The sequence below is a fragment of the Pipra filicauda genome, unplaced genomic scaffold, assembly GCF_003945595.2.
Source record: "Pipra filicauda isolate LSUMZ 115617 unplaced genomic scaffold, ASM394559v2 scaffold48_size3843733_pilon, whole genome shotgun sequence".
Classification (NCBI taxonomy): domain Eukaryota; kingdom Metazoa; phylum Chordata; class Aves; order Passeriformes; family Pipridae; genus Pipra; species Pipra filicauda.
In genome coordinates, this window is record NW_024104631.1 from 1,833,269 (window position 1) to 1,846,046 (window position 12,778).

General features: G+C 39.3%; 1 protein-coding gene across 4 annotated transcripts in view; it reads left to right on the forward strand.

Annotated features, from left to right (window-relative positions):
• The first annotated feature begins 659 nt into the window (after positions 1 to 659).
• The window catches only part of EXOC2 (exocyst complex component 2), a 125,352-nt gene continuing 113,233 nt past the window's right edge, over positions 660 to 12,778 (forward strand). For 2 of the 4 annotated variants that reach the window (XM_039386547.1, XM_027727909.2), the window contains exon 1: positions 660 to 751. The gene's annotated coding sequence lies outside the window, so the exon portion shown is untranslated. The remainder of the gene's footprint in view (positions 752 to 12,778) is intronic. The other 2 variants (XR_005565527.1, XM_027727906.2) reach the window with 1 other exon arrangement.

The window sequence follows — 12,778 nt, forward strand, 5'->3', positions numbered from 1 at the left end:
TCCACGACCTCCCTGGGCAGCCCCAGCACAAGGGTGCCCACGTTGCTTCTGGGTGAGTTTCTGCCCGCAGGGACAGTGCTAGGGGGTGGTTTTATTATCATTTATTGTCGTTGTTCACAGAATCACAGAACATCCTGACTTGGAAGGGACCCATCCACAAGGATCACCAAAGTCCATCTCTTCACCCTGCTCAGTACATTACCAAGAATCACACCATGTGCCTAAGAGTGTTGTCCAAATGCTTCTCGAGCTCTGGCAGGTTGGTGCTGCGACCACTTCCCTGGGGAACCTGTTCCAGTGCCCAATCACCTTCTGGAATGAAGAACCATTTTCTAATATCCAACCTAAACCTCCCCTGACACAACTTCAGGCTATTCCCCCGGGGTCCTGTTGTCGTTGTCCCTAGCTGTTGTCAACGCTGTTATTATCATGCTTTTATTTTTTCCTGTTGCTCCTCATCTACGAAGGGACCAACCCCAGAACTCCCGACGCCTCCAGAACACCCCGCTCGAGGGCAGGAGGGAAAAACGGAGGTACAGCACGAGAGAGCGAGGGGGCCGGGGGACAGGGGGGCGGGATTTCTGAGGAGACGAGGCCTCCAGGGGGCGGGATTTTGGAGGCTTCCAAGGGGGCGGGAGCGGCTTCCCCCGCCTCGATCGCTCCGCGCTCCATCGATGTGCTCTGGCGGCGGCTGGCGGCGCCTGTCGGTGCCGGGCGCAGGTGCCGGACGCGATCGCGACGGCGGCGGGCGGTGAGTGACCGGCCCCGGCCCCGGCCCCCGCCCCGCTCCCCCCGCCCCGCGCTGCGGGGCACCTCCAGATCCTTACCCCCCACCCCCACTTCCCCGGGCGGAGGCCTCCCCTTTTCTCTCTCCATTCGGCCTCCCCCTGCCTTCCGCTCCCCGGGCGGGGTCGAGCGCCGCGTCCCCGCCCCGGCTCCGGGGGGGATGTCGGAGCTGTCGGCGGTGGCCCTTGGGGTGCGGGGGCCGTCGCTGGTCTCCGGCCGTTACCCGGTGGCTTCCCGGCTGCAGCAGCTTTCCCGTGCTCCCTCAACGCCCTGGCAGGAGGCCGGGGACAGTATAGGGCGGGGAAATTCCCGTCACCTGCCACCCCCGCGAGGAGCACACGGTGCCCCGCTGGGTGACGGCGGCTGCCAGAGGTCGGGCCCGGCAGCAGCAGCTCCGTGGGCTTTGCCTCTCTTCCTCATGGCTGTCAGGGCCTGGTGGGAGCTTCTGGGCCCGCCCGCTGCTCCGGGACACGGGGCTGGTCTGAGGCTGTCTGAAGTCACAGAATCCATTAGGTTGGAAAAGACCTCAGACCATCGAGGCCAACCTCTCCGAGATGGTCGAGTTCACACCAGTGAACCGTGGGTGTGCTGGATGAGGGAGTAGGAGAAACGGGGGGCAGGGAGAGGTGAGGTCTGACCTCTGAAAAGCTGGTTATTTGCAGGACTGATTGGGTTTTAATTTTTTTTTTTTTTAATTTCGCATTGAGTGGTACTGTCAAGTTTCAGACACAACTCCCCAAAAACGAGTGGGTACTTAGGCGAGTGCAGTAGGAAAGTACCAGGGTAAGAAATATGAAAGGAATCGAAATAACATATACATGTTGAGAGATGGTTGTTTTCATTCAGATCTGTCTGGAAGTGTTATACTTTTCTGTGACTTTCTTTTTATTTTTTTTACTTCCTTTCCAGTTCTATATTGTTCCCTCATTTGCCTTGCAGTCCAGAAGGGTCCATGAGCTAGACGGCCAAATGTCTTTCCTCCTTGCTTCTATATCCTAATTAGGAACCTGAAAATGATCTCTTAGCAAGGGGTAGATATCTGAAATTTGGGGTGATCTTGTTTCCAAAAGGGATTTTTTCATTTTCGACATAGTATTCCTTCTTACACTGTCAGCTTTTTGTCGATTTTTTGTCCTCCTCTTTTTCTTTATTTCTTGCAGTTTGCTTGCTTGTTGTGGGTTAACAGCTTCTAGCCATAGGCTCAAAAGTTTTGAATCAAAAGCCAGTGAAATACTAAGCCATTCTAGATCTGACACAACATCAGATTAAATGTAAACTCCAAATATTCATTATTTAAAGTTTAGTTTAAAATTGTAATCTTATTTCAACTTTCCAGGCATTTTGAGCGTTCTTAAAACAAGTAAACAGTCTCTTTTCTCCTTTAGTGATTTCTGCGCATTTCATTACTATAAACTTTGTTTTGTTTTTGCTTTTGCTGAAGTTGTCAAAACAGCTAAAGGCTTGCAAATAAACAAACTTATGGCTTAGGAAAACAGGTCTGTTTTCTTCCTTTACCTTTTGCTCAGCTGAAGAAGGAAAGCTCTGTAATTCTTGCTTCCCTATTTCGATAGCATCTTATCACAGCTTGCACTGACCCAGCAAGAAGCAGCAAAAGGCATGTCCTGCTGCTGATTTCTTTCCCATGGATAGCTTAGTTTACAGTTTTTGTGATTTATGCCCACTTCTTGGACAACAATGTTTTTACTAAGATGGGATTTCTGTTGTCTGAAACATCACTTAAAACAGATGCAGTTATTTTCATTATACTGGTATGACTTAACTCAGTGAAACTTATTTTAAGTTGTAATGGTAAGAACGTTTTCTCTATGGAAAACATAACTTTTTTAGGACGTGTCAGAGGTGAAACTATTCAATTAAAAGCATGTTATCCATCAAACTTATGCTGGATTTTTTTCAAACAAAATCTAAAGTTGTCTTGTGTTTTTCTGGCCTTTGTTCAATAAATTACAATATTTTTACAGACTTGATAGTTGTGGGTTTTTTTAATCCTATAATTGCTTTATTGTATTTTGGAGCTGAATAGTGGTCCAAGGTAATGAATACTTCAAATGAATTCTGAAAAAACCCAACCATGTAAAGTTCTAAATCATGAACATTAAAAAAAAAATTAAAAAAATAAGTCTTTAAAGTAAATTGTTTTTCACCTTACCCTTGGAGCAGTGGATATTGTTATGTGAAGAAACTGTTTCATCTTCAGTACAAAAGGTATTGTTCACTAAGTGTTTTTGAATCTGCAGTATTCAGATTTTCTTTTTAATTGTAGGATTTCTTATGAGTATGAGCGAGGGTTTTTTTGCTAGTTGTTGAGAAGATTTGAGGGAAAAACAGGCATTAAAATATGTAATCCACCAATTGTTTTCCTGAGGTCCTATTAGAAAGAAACTCTATCCACTGATAGTCCTTTCTTTATTATGCTGCTCTTCCCAGAGAAGCTGGACTAAAGCAAAATAAGTAGGTTGACTAAAGAGGCAGAGGCAGTGGCAGTGACCTCTTTTAGTGATGAAAACTTCTAGGTACATTATGTTAAACCATACTTAATCAATTTCTTTCAATGTACTGGTACATTTAGCTGTAAATTCAGTAAGTCTTAAGCACTGTACTTAAAACAAAACGTCAGTTTTGAGTTATTTTAATTCTGTTTATTTTGTGCTTTTTGGCTTTCCTACTTCATTAAAAAAAAACAAAACAGCCAAAACTGAAAAAGAATATGAAAAGAAAGAAGTAGTTATCTCAATAGGATGGTGACAGAAGACTGAATATAAACGATGTTCTTAAAAACACGAATTTTGACAGCTGTGGAAAGTCTCCATAAAATAATCTACAGTTAGAGCTTTGTACTCCAGGACAAAAGCCTCTGAAGCACAGAGGGAGACTACCTGCATGTACTTTAAATACCCGTAGATCACTATTTACTTAAGCAAACAGGCAAAGAAAACTTTGCACAGGAGAAATAAGTAGTACTTCATTTTACAATCATGGACTGAAAAATAGTACCCAGAAGACTGTACGTGTTACAGTGACTTTATTTTCTATGTGAGTTTTTCCGACAGAGTGAAATCTACTGCTCTACTTAAAAGTAAGCTGAAGGTTCAAAATATGAAAACTGCTAAATTACTATCTTTTAGCAGAAGTCAGATGTTAGCTCTTCAGCTTAACTTTGACCTTCTGTCTTGGACCACCTACATTCTGTAAATCTGGGCTGTGCAACATTGTCTTTCAAATTACTTTTCCCAGGGGAGAAATATGGTGTTTGGTAATGGAGGGAATCTTGTTTGTAAAGGTGCTTGGAGGATGAGGGATGATTAGACAGCACATGTATAGCGGTCATGTCAGATTGATGTTTCATCTTCTGCACTGAACATAAAAGCAAAAGTCTGTGTGTACAGCTTGCAAAGTATGAGTTCAAAAATCTAGCTGATTAAAATTTTTGTAGCTTACCCTGGAAATTATTTTCAGGAATTTCACTCAGTGTTTCAGTTCCAAAGCGGTTGGATTTTTCTCTCTGTCAAAAGTTAGAGGAGAAGGGAAAGGCAGGAGAGAGAACTTATTTTTGTGATCTCCTGGAGGGGGGAAAAAACCCAACAAACCTGAAGCATGCAGTTTTCCCAGGAACTGAGTAATGAGAGAAATGCCCGAAAATAACTATTCATTGTGATCGCCATGTTATGGGCTTTGCATAGGGAAAGGTAAACTACGTATTTAGTATTTTAAACAACACCAAACCAAACACTTCTCCTCCCTCCTATGGAGAAATTCCTTGGAATGGTACTTTGTATGTTGTTTTGGAAGCATTTACTGCTTTTTCTCCCAAAATAAATTGGGCTGTGTAGTCTTTTTTTATCAACAGAGGTTGTTATTCTGCAGAGAGTATGTTCAGCATTTTCATTAGAAAATACTGTGATTGCATCTGGTGATGAGTGTGAAAGCCTGTGTTTCCTTTTTAATTTTGTTTGCTTTGTTTTTAAGGAAAACAAAATTTCTGAGACACCAAGTCCTTAATGGATCTGGTTTTCACTTGACCTTAAGGGAACTGCAGATTCCCAGATTTCTAGTTTAATTCTCAAAGGCGGACCTTAGGCTATATTGTGCAGAAACCAGTGGGGTCTCTGGCAGTGTAAAAGTGTCTTTGGATCAGATTACAATATAAGTCAGGGGTTTTTAGGTATATTTAGACTTGTATTTTTTTTCTTTGACTTTGTGGATAACTGAAAAGTAATGTACCCTGTATTTTGAAGTTCGTAAAAAAGCCTGTATTAATTAAAGATTTAGGCTTATGCTGAGCAAAAATTCCTTTTTAAAGGCCTGCTTTTGTATTGAGGGCAAACTAAATTGATTTTTTTTGACATATTCATAAAATGTCTAAATTAAAAAAGCAATTACTTTCAGTTTTATGTGTAGGAATTCTGTGAGTCTTGTGACATTTCGAATCTCGCTGTGGTTTTAACAGGTGTACCCTGCTTTTTGCAATTGCACATTGGATATTTGGAAAAAAATTAAGAAGCTGTGTATATAGCCAATGAGTTCTCTTATGTTTCCTTTTCATTAGCAGAGAAGGCACAGGAGCTTCTGTTTCTCAAAAGTAACACAAGTGCACATCTCATCTTTTAAATACTTTTGAAAAAAAAGGAACTGCCAAAAAAGTCCCATGGCAATGTTAAATTTAGTGTTGCAGTCCTACCTATAAGCACCCAAGTTAAAACTTCAACCATATGAACTGTGTAATTACAGTGGTTATATAGTGTTTTTATAAAGAATATTGTGTGTAGTTCTAGGGCTTAGAAAAAAATCTGTGATGTCTTGTTTCTTTTCTCTAGAAAAAAAAATTTTCATCCCTTTGGGATTTATTTAGTTTATTTTTCTGAACTTCTGGATCTTTCTGAATGCATTTGAATAAACATATTTGAAAGTTTTTGATGCTTGAAGTATTGTTTTCAAATTTCTACCTGTGAATAGCAGAAGATTGAGGGATGATGAGGGTATTAAGATTCTTTACCATTTTCCTATTAACTGTGATGATGTACAGAAAATTATGAATAACTTTAGAACAAAAGAGGAATGAATGGCTTAACTGGAGGACAATAATGATAATGACTTCTGGATGAAGCAAACTTTGCTGAATGTTGGAGGTAGAAGCAGATGTAGGAAGACGTGCATTGCGAGAATTTAGAAAGTAATGGGAGATTTATGACCGTCTGTGATATTGTTTAGTATAAAGCTGAGTTGACTTTTTTTTTACATATATGTTTATATATACATGTTTAGGGCTTTTCTTCAAAACATTGCTGGATTATAGTGATGTGTCACGTAATAAATACAGAAGCTTTTACCCAAGGAGATGAATTAATTTCTGGGGATTTGTAATATAATTTATAATGGAAGTAGAGGAAATTTTGGGGAGAAACATCTGTGTTCAGACTTCCTTTAATTATATTTTCTTCTATGCTATTGCCTTTTTCTAGCCAATTCAGTATGACCAAACAGATGTTCAGAAAACTTAAATTGGTTTGACTTGAGTGTTGGTAATGAATAGGTGCTGTAACATTGAATATACCAGCAAAAGTGTTCATTCAAGAACTGGTATAAACCAGCATGTTGACATAATTAATAAATCGGGGGAATAATTTATTTTCACTGTGAAGTTAAGGAACTTTAAAGCTAACTTTTTTGATAATGTATTTGATAAGGTGAAATATTTTTTTGAATTTTTTCTTGAAGCTTTCCCAAACAAAAACATTTTAATCCAAGTTTATAGGGCTGTTTGGGTTATTGTAGTATTGATGGGTTTGTTTAATAGTGGCACTTGGAGATTGTCATTGTCACTTAGGTAAAAAAATTTTGAACTGAAGTGAAAATGTGATTGTGGTTCTGGGCTGCCCAGACTGTGTATATATTAAATTAAATTTCTGTGCTGGTGAGTTTGATGGAGGAGGTATGTGTGTTCATGGTAGAAGAGCAGGGGGAAGGAAATCTTTTTTTAAAGTAGACTAACTAAAATAGATTTTATAAGTCTTCAAACATTTTATTCAGCTTTTTCTCTTTGAACAGGTGATATAATTGGCAGATGAAATGATCTTCTGAACTAAAAGAAATAAAGAAAACCCCCCGTTTTAAAAGTCTCTGTTCATCTGTATTATAGGTTATTGTTCCTTTTAATCTATTTTTAGTGGTTTGCTATTTTTACTTCTTGCTGATGAGTTATGAACTCAGTGTTCTATGTTGGCTCATTAACTTCCTTCAGGTTGTTTACGGTGTATGATACTAATGAACAAAATTTCATTTTACAATGGAATGTTTGTGGAAAAAAAATCAGCGTTTTGATGTCATAGGGGCATTTGTGTGGTTGATTGTTCTTTGTGGGGAATATCTCCCCTCTCCAAATAAATAAATATCTCAAAACTCCTGATGTAAACATAGATCAATATATAGGTATGTTGTACATTGTAACTGACAGGGTGCTGTCGTTTAATATGTACAAGGAACCATGGATTTATGCTGGTCTAGATTTTTTTTTTGACATGTGATAGATAGAAGGTTAATTGATGTTAAATGGATGCTTTGTTAGCCCTTCATCAGCTACTAAACTAGTACAGGAGGAGTGCAAATCATTACTACAAAAGGCCAAGACCAGTATGTTTTCTTAGTGAGGTTTATAGGTCCTTTTTTATCCCTCCCTTCTTTCCCTCCTTCCCAACCACACAAAACATAACCAGCTGTAATGGTAGGAGGAGAGAGCAAGCGGCTTTTCTAAACACACACACACACTCTCGCACTCCGGCCCCCCTCCTTCCCTCCTCATACCTCAGCAGAGTGACAGCTTCTAGATGTTGCGTGCGAGTGAGTTCAGCTGGTGCTGTGTGGTCTGGGTGTGTGGTCTCCCGCTCAACCGAGAGGCTGCTAACAGGGTGGATGAGAGAGAGCAACACTGTTTACTTTAATTTATTTCGGATGCCGGAACTGTGCCCGGAGTTTCTCCTGAGCCGGGTTCCACCGTGAGCGGTGTCAATCCCTCGCAGCTGCAGCCCAGGCTGAACTCCTCTGCCAGGGCTCTCGCAGCATCTGCCTCAGGTCCAAGCCTTTTAATCCCTTGTGACTCAGAAATGTTAATGGCATCGCTGAGTGCTGTGATTATTTTGCTTTCACTCTGTCAAGATACATCACCACGAAGATGTACCTGGCTGGGTTATGGAAAGCAGGACCTCTGAGATACCGAGGGAATATGCGAGTATGGCTATTGTGAAAGCAAAACTGCTGTGCTCATTGCTTGGCTACCCTAAAACTAAAATCTCTAGTACACACTTTGTGGCCGGTAGGGAAATTCAGGAGCCCTTTCAAAAAGCAAAGGATATCATATTATGTTATTTAATACTGCAAGTATTTTCTTTTTTCGTCATTTGCCCTTTCTGTCGCAAAACTCGCACATCCTCCCAAATTGAAACGGATTTTTGGCATGTAGCGTTGTCCTGTAAGTTAACATGTTTGTCAGTGTTAATATTGGCTTGAATCAACACGCCGGATATGACAGGGCAAGACAAATGAGCCTTTGTTTTTTCTGTGTGACAGTGAAATTACCCACTTTTTTATGTTTGTTCATCTTTTCATTATAAGTAGCTTAGTGGTGTTTTGAAGAATTTCTTTCCCCCTAAATGTAAGATTCGTGAGCACTTCTTGTTTAAATTGACAAGTCTTTTATTATTTAAATAAACATGCATAGATTCTTAATATCACTTGGAATTTCAGCATTGTTTAGCTTATTCACTTCCCAGTCTTTTCTGGCAGGCTTGCAGGAATGGACCTTATATTATTAATGCAGTGTTGAAGGCTGTGGAAATTCTAGGGCACTGAAGATCTCCAGAGGGGTTAATAAATGTCAGTTATTTTCACAGTGCTGCTTTTTGGATGCTTTTAATCTTGGTTTATGTAGATTGTCTGTCTGAATTTATGTTGTTGGGAAGATAAAGCACAGAAAAGGTTGCAATAGTGTTTTTCTTCAGTTTGTAATAGTTTTGAGTACAAACATATAGGAAACATTTTGCGTTGTCATCCTTCTTGGGGTCATTTGCCATGTCCCGTCACTGACTCTGTCATAGTGTGTTGTTCTCAGGGGACTCTCCAGGTTTTCTAGTGAGAACAGATTATTAGATTTACTTATTAGAAGCACAGGTTTGTGTAGTTTAAGGTGAAAAGTCCATCACCTATGCACTGGACTCTTGAGTATTTACTGCTTGTTTAAAAAGGCATTTCACAGATCTTTTAGTTTGGAAATTATTTAATGCTGTAATGTTAGTGTGATAAGAGTAACTCACCTATTGGTTTCAGATTGGTTTTCTTTTAAAAGTAAACAGCAACACCTGAGGCATACTGTGATTTGCACTTGGGTGATGCTTTGCTGTTCCTGCCTCAAAATTTTTTATATTGTATAGTTACATATATGTGACTGAGAACAAATAGTTGCTATGTGAAGACTTGCATGCTTGCTTGTAGCTTAGACTTCCTCAATGATGAGAAATTGGCTTCTTCTTCCGTCCCTTCTTGACAGCTTTGATTCCGTTTGCTAGATGACTGTGGCGCTTGCTTTGACCTTGAGTCTGCCTTCCTCTGAGAGAATCCTTTAGGTCCAGTGTCTGTGACAAAGTACTACTGAAAACTTAGCTGAATTTCCAGTCACTGGAACCATCTTTGTTTTAGAAGTCAGAAACTCCATTTTAAAACAATTCAACAATTCAATTTTCCCTAGAATTTCCCTGGTGAGATTTGTAAGGTGGCACCATATTGTTACTCACCTTCATGCCTTCATGATGTTTGTAGTTTTTCTTTGGGATTTGAACTTACAGCCAATGTAATAAGCGTCAATCCTGAATTTTTGTTTTTCATTTATTTAGTATTCTGGTGATCCTTCCAGAATGGTGAAGATGATGATGATGATGATCTTCTCTGTTCGCCATTGAAAGTTGAATGTGGAAATTTCAAAACTCTTCTTTTAAACCAGCTTTAAACTGAAGGCTTACAAAAGTCAAAAAAAACAACTAGACTTGTGCTTTCACTTATGTTGGACCATGTTTCATTGCTTCATTATTTGTTTTTAAAGGGGCTTTTCTTAGGATAAAGAGGGAAGGTGTCCTCTCTTTAGCAAACTTGGAATGCTTACAATTGTCTGGATATTTTTTTTTTTACCAAACCTTTGTGAGAGGACAGTTTATTTAAGAAGCTCATGTAAAGACAAAAATTATGTTTATGAAAGGCATTTTTCAAGATGGCCTTGTAGTAGGTGGTCTTTGCGGAGGCTTTCTAACTCTTTGCACATTCGTAGCAAGAATTATGACAGAATAACAGAATAATATGGACAAGATCATGGGAGCAGTCAAACAGATGCCATCCATGTTAAACTGTTGGGGAGATGCTGTGAGGAAATGAAGTCTAAAAAAGAAAAGAATTGGGAGGAAAAAAGAGGGAAAGAGACCTTGGTGAGGGAGGAAAAAAGAGGGAAAGAGACCTTCGTTAGCGTAGAAGAAGATTGTCCACTGCAAAAAAATGTCTTGTTGACGCTTCTTCAGTGAGCCTGACTCCTCAGAGGAAATAGCTTGTAGAGAAAACTGTCTATGCAATCTCCCCTAGTCAGGAAGAGGGCTGCTTTTTTCTAATATTATTTTATGCGTAATATACATTTGTAAAAATAGATTTTATGTTTTAGGACAACATACAGAACTGCAACAAAAGCTTGTAATTACGTGGTTGTGTTGTTTGATGAAATGAAAAAGTAATTGGTGGAGGTTTTTTTTTAGCTTTGCTTTAAATATTTTTAAACAAATTTAGAAACTTGCTTTTGGGACACAGTAGTAGTACACTGGCTAGGCTTCCCAATAGGCAGTTCAGTCATTTTGGCTATTGACATGTTTTTCATAAGGAGAAGAAATATTCTAAATGAATTGAAGGCTCCCCTGCGTTTGTTTGATATTTATAATAATGACATATTCCAAAGATTTCCTTTACTTACTCTTTGAAATAAATGAAAGCAATTGCTGTTTGAAAATAATAGTAATAATAATAATAATAATGGTAATAATAATAATAATAGAACGTCTCAGTGCTATAGTGCTTTTGTAGTGTGTTGAGATTTACTGTGGTATTCTCATTCCAGTGAGGTATTTTAAAGCAATTCTGCAGTAAGCATGGACTTTGGAAGAAATATTAGATCTCAGGAGGCTCAGCATTTTTATTACATTTATTTAGCTCATCGTGAAGGGGGATCTAGTGCCAATTTCTGAAATCCAGAACAATATGTTGTAATATTACTTTTGAGTTTTGGTATTGAAACAAGCCAATTACCTGTGTGCTTAGGTATTTTGAAAGAGATAATAGCTGCAATGCAAGGGAACTATAATGTTTTGGGGGGAGGGGAGTCAACCAAATAATACCACAGTAACTCCTATTTTACTTGTTTTCCTCGAGGTTCCTTCCTCTGCATGTTACTCGAAGTTCCTGGAGATGGCTTTTTTACATCTCTATTACTGATTATTATTCTATGTAAATCTTTACCAAAAAAATTGTTCAAAAGTAAAATAGATGCTTTATGTTGATCTACTGGTATCTAGACAGATGCTGCTTCCTGCAGAAGGTGATTAGGTGTGCATGTGAGGACACAGCACCACTGTTCCTTTGCTGCTGTTGTATATCTTCAAACTCTGCTGAGAATCTGTGAGAAAAGCTCAGAAAACTACATAGGTAAGATTATGAGGAATAGATGGAGTTTGTTCTCCTCCCTCTTTATAAAATTAGACACTTTATTCTTCTCTAGCATCCTCTTTGCACAGGACTCCAGAAGAAACTTCAAATGCAGAAAGTTCTGAGCTTCTGTGCATGTGCATCTTGTATAGGAAGAAATAAGACAGGAGGAATGTTGACAGAAGATGGGGTCTTGAATTTTCACCTGTGGCAAGGAAGTGGATCAATAGTAGCGTAGATGGGCTACTTGGATAAGGCAACTTGGAGCAGGGAACGGGGAGGTAAAGAAGAGGAATTACCAAGGTGTCTGGATTTGAAAGGAGAATGGAATAGTACCACCCCTCTCCCTCCCTGCTTTAACTTATGGATAAAAAGTCAGAGGGAGAATCAACAGGATAGGGGCAGGAAGCAGTTTATCTGCAAGACTAGAACCTGGCCTCAGTTTTGAAGTGAGGCAGAGACTGTCTCTGTGCGAGGAGGGCGAAAAGCCAGTGCTGGGAAAGAAATAGGAGTAGGGCACAAGCACGGAGCACAGCTTTCTCTTCCGTAGCTGGATAAGACTGTCAACTGATCTCTTTGTAATCTGCTGATACAGTCCTCTCCTTCAGTGCTGTTCTACCCACAATGTTATAAACTGCATGTGTTGACTACTGGCTTCCCTAGTCTCATGTTGGATTCATGTAAAATGAATTTCCAGTGTTCTACATATAAGACAATAAGTTATACAGTACTGTATAACTTAATTCCTTTGTCATCCATTTGTTGTTTGCAAAAAACCAGAGGAACTAATGCTTTATTAAACACATAATGTAGTTTGTAATGTTATGAAGGCAACCAGTCAAGAAATATGAGGTTTGCTACTTGAAAATAGAAAACCAAACCAGCCCTACATCGTGTATGTTATCATGGGCTCTTACCAGACTTCCTTGGTGTTACTGGACCTGGCTGACATACTGCAACTTACGACGTTCTTGCTTGTTTCACATGACTTTGCGTATCCTTTTAATTGCACACTTCCAAGGTAGTCTTAAAAGTTCTCTGAAGGTATTAATAGTTCTGTTATGTTCAGAATATCTAGATGCCTTTTCTATATTGATGAATTTGTCTTCAAAAATAGGTTTGAGCATGAAAGCACTCTTATTGTAAATATGTGAAACTGAAAAACCCATTTCAGATCAGATGTAATTATAGAATTGAGGTCGTTATTTAGGACCTCAGTATTTCAGATCATTGTGCAGTATTCCCTGTATTC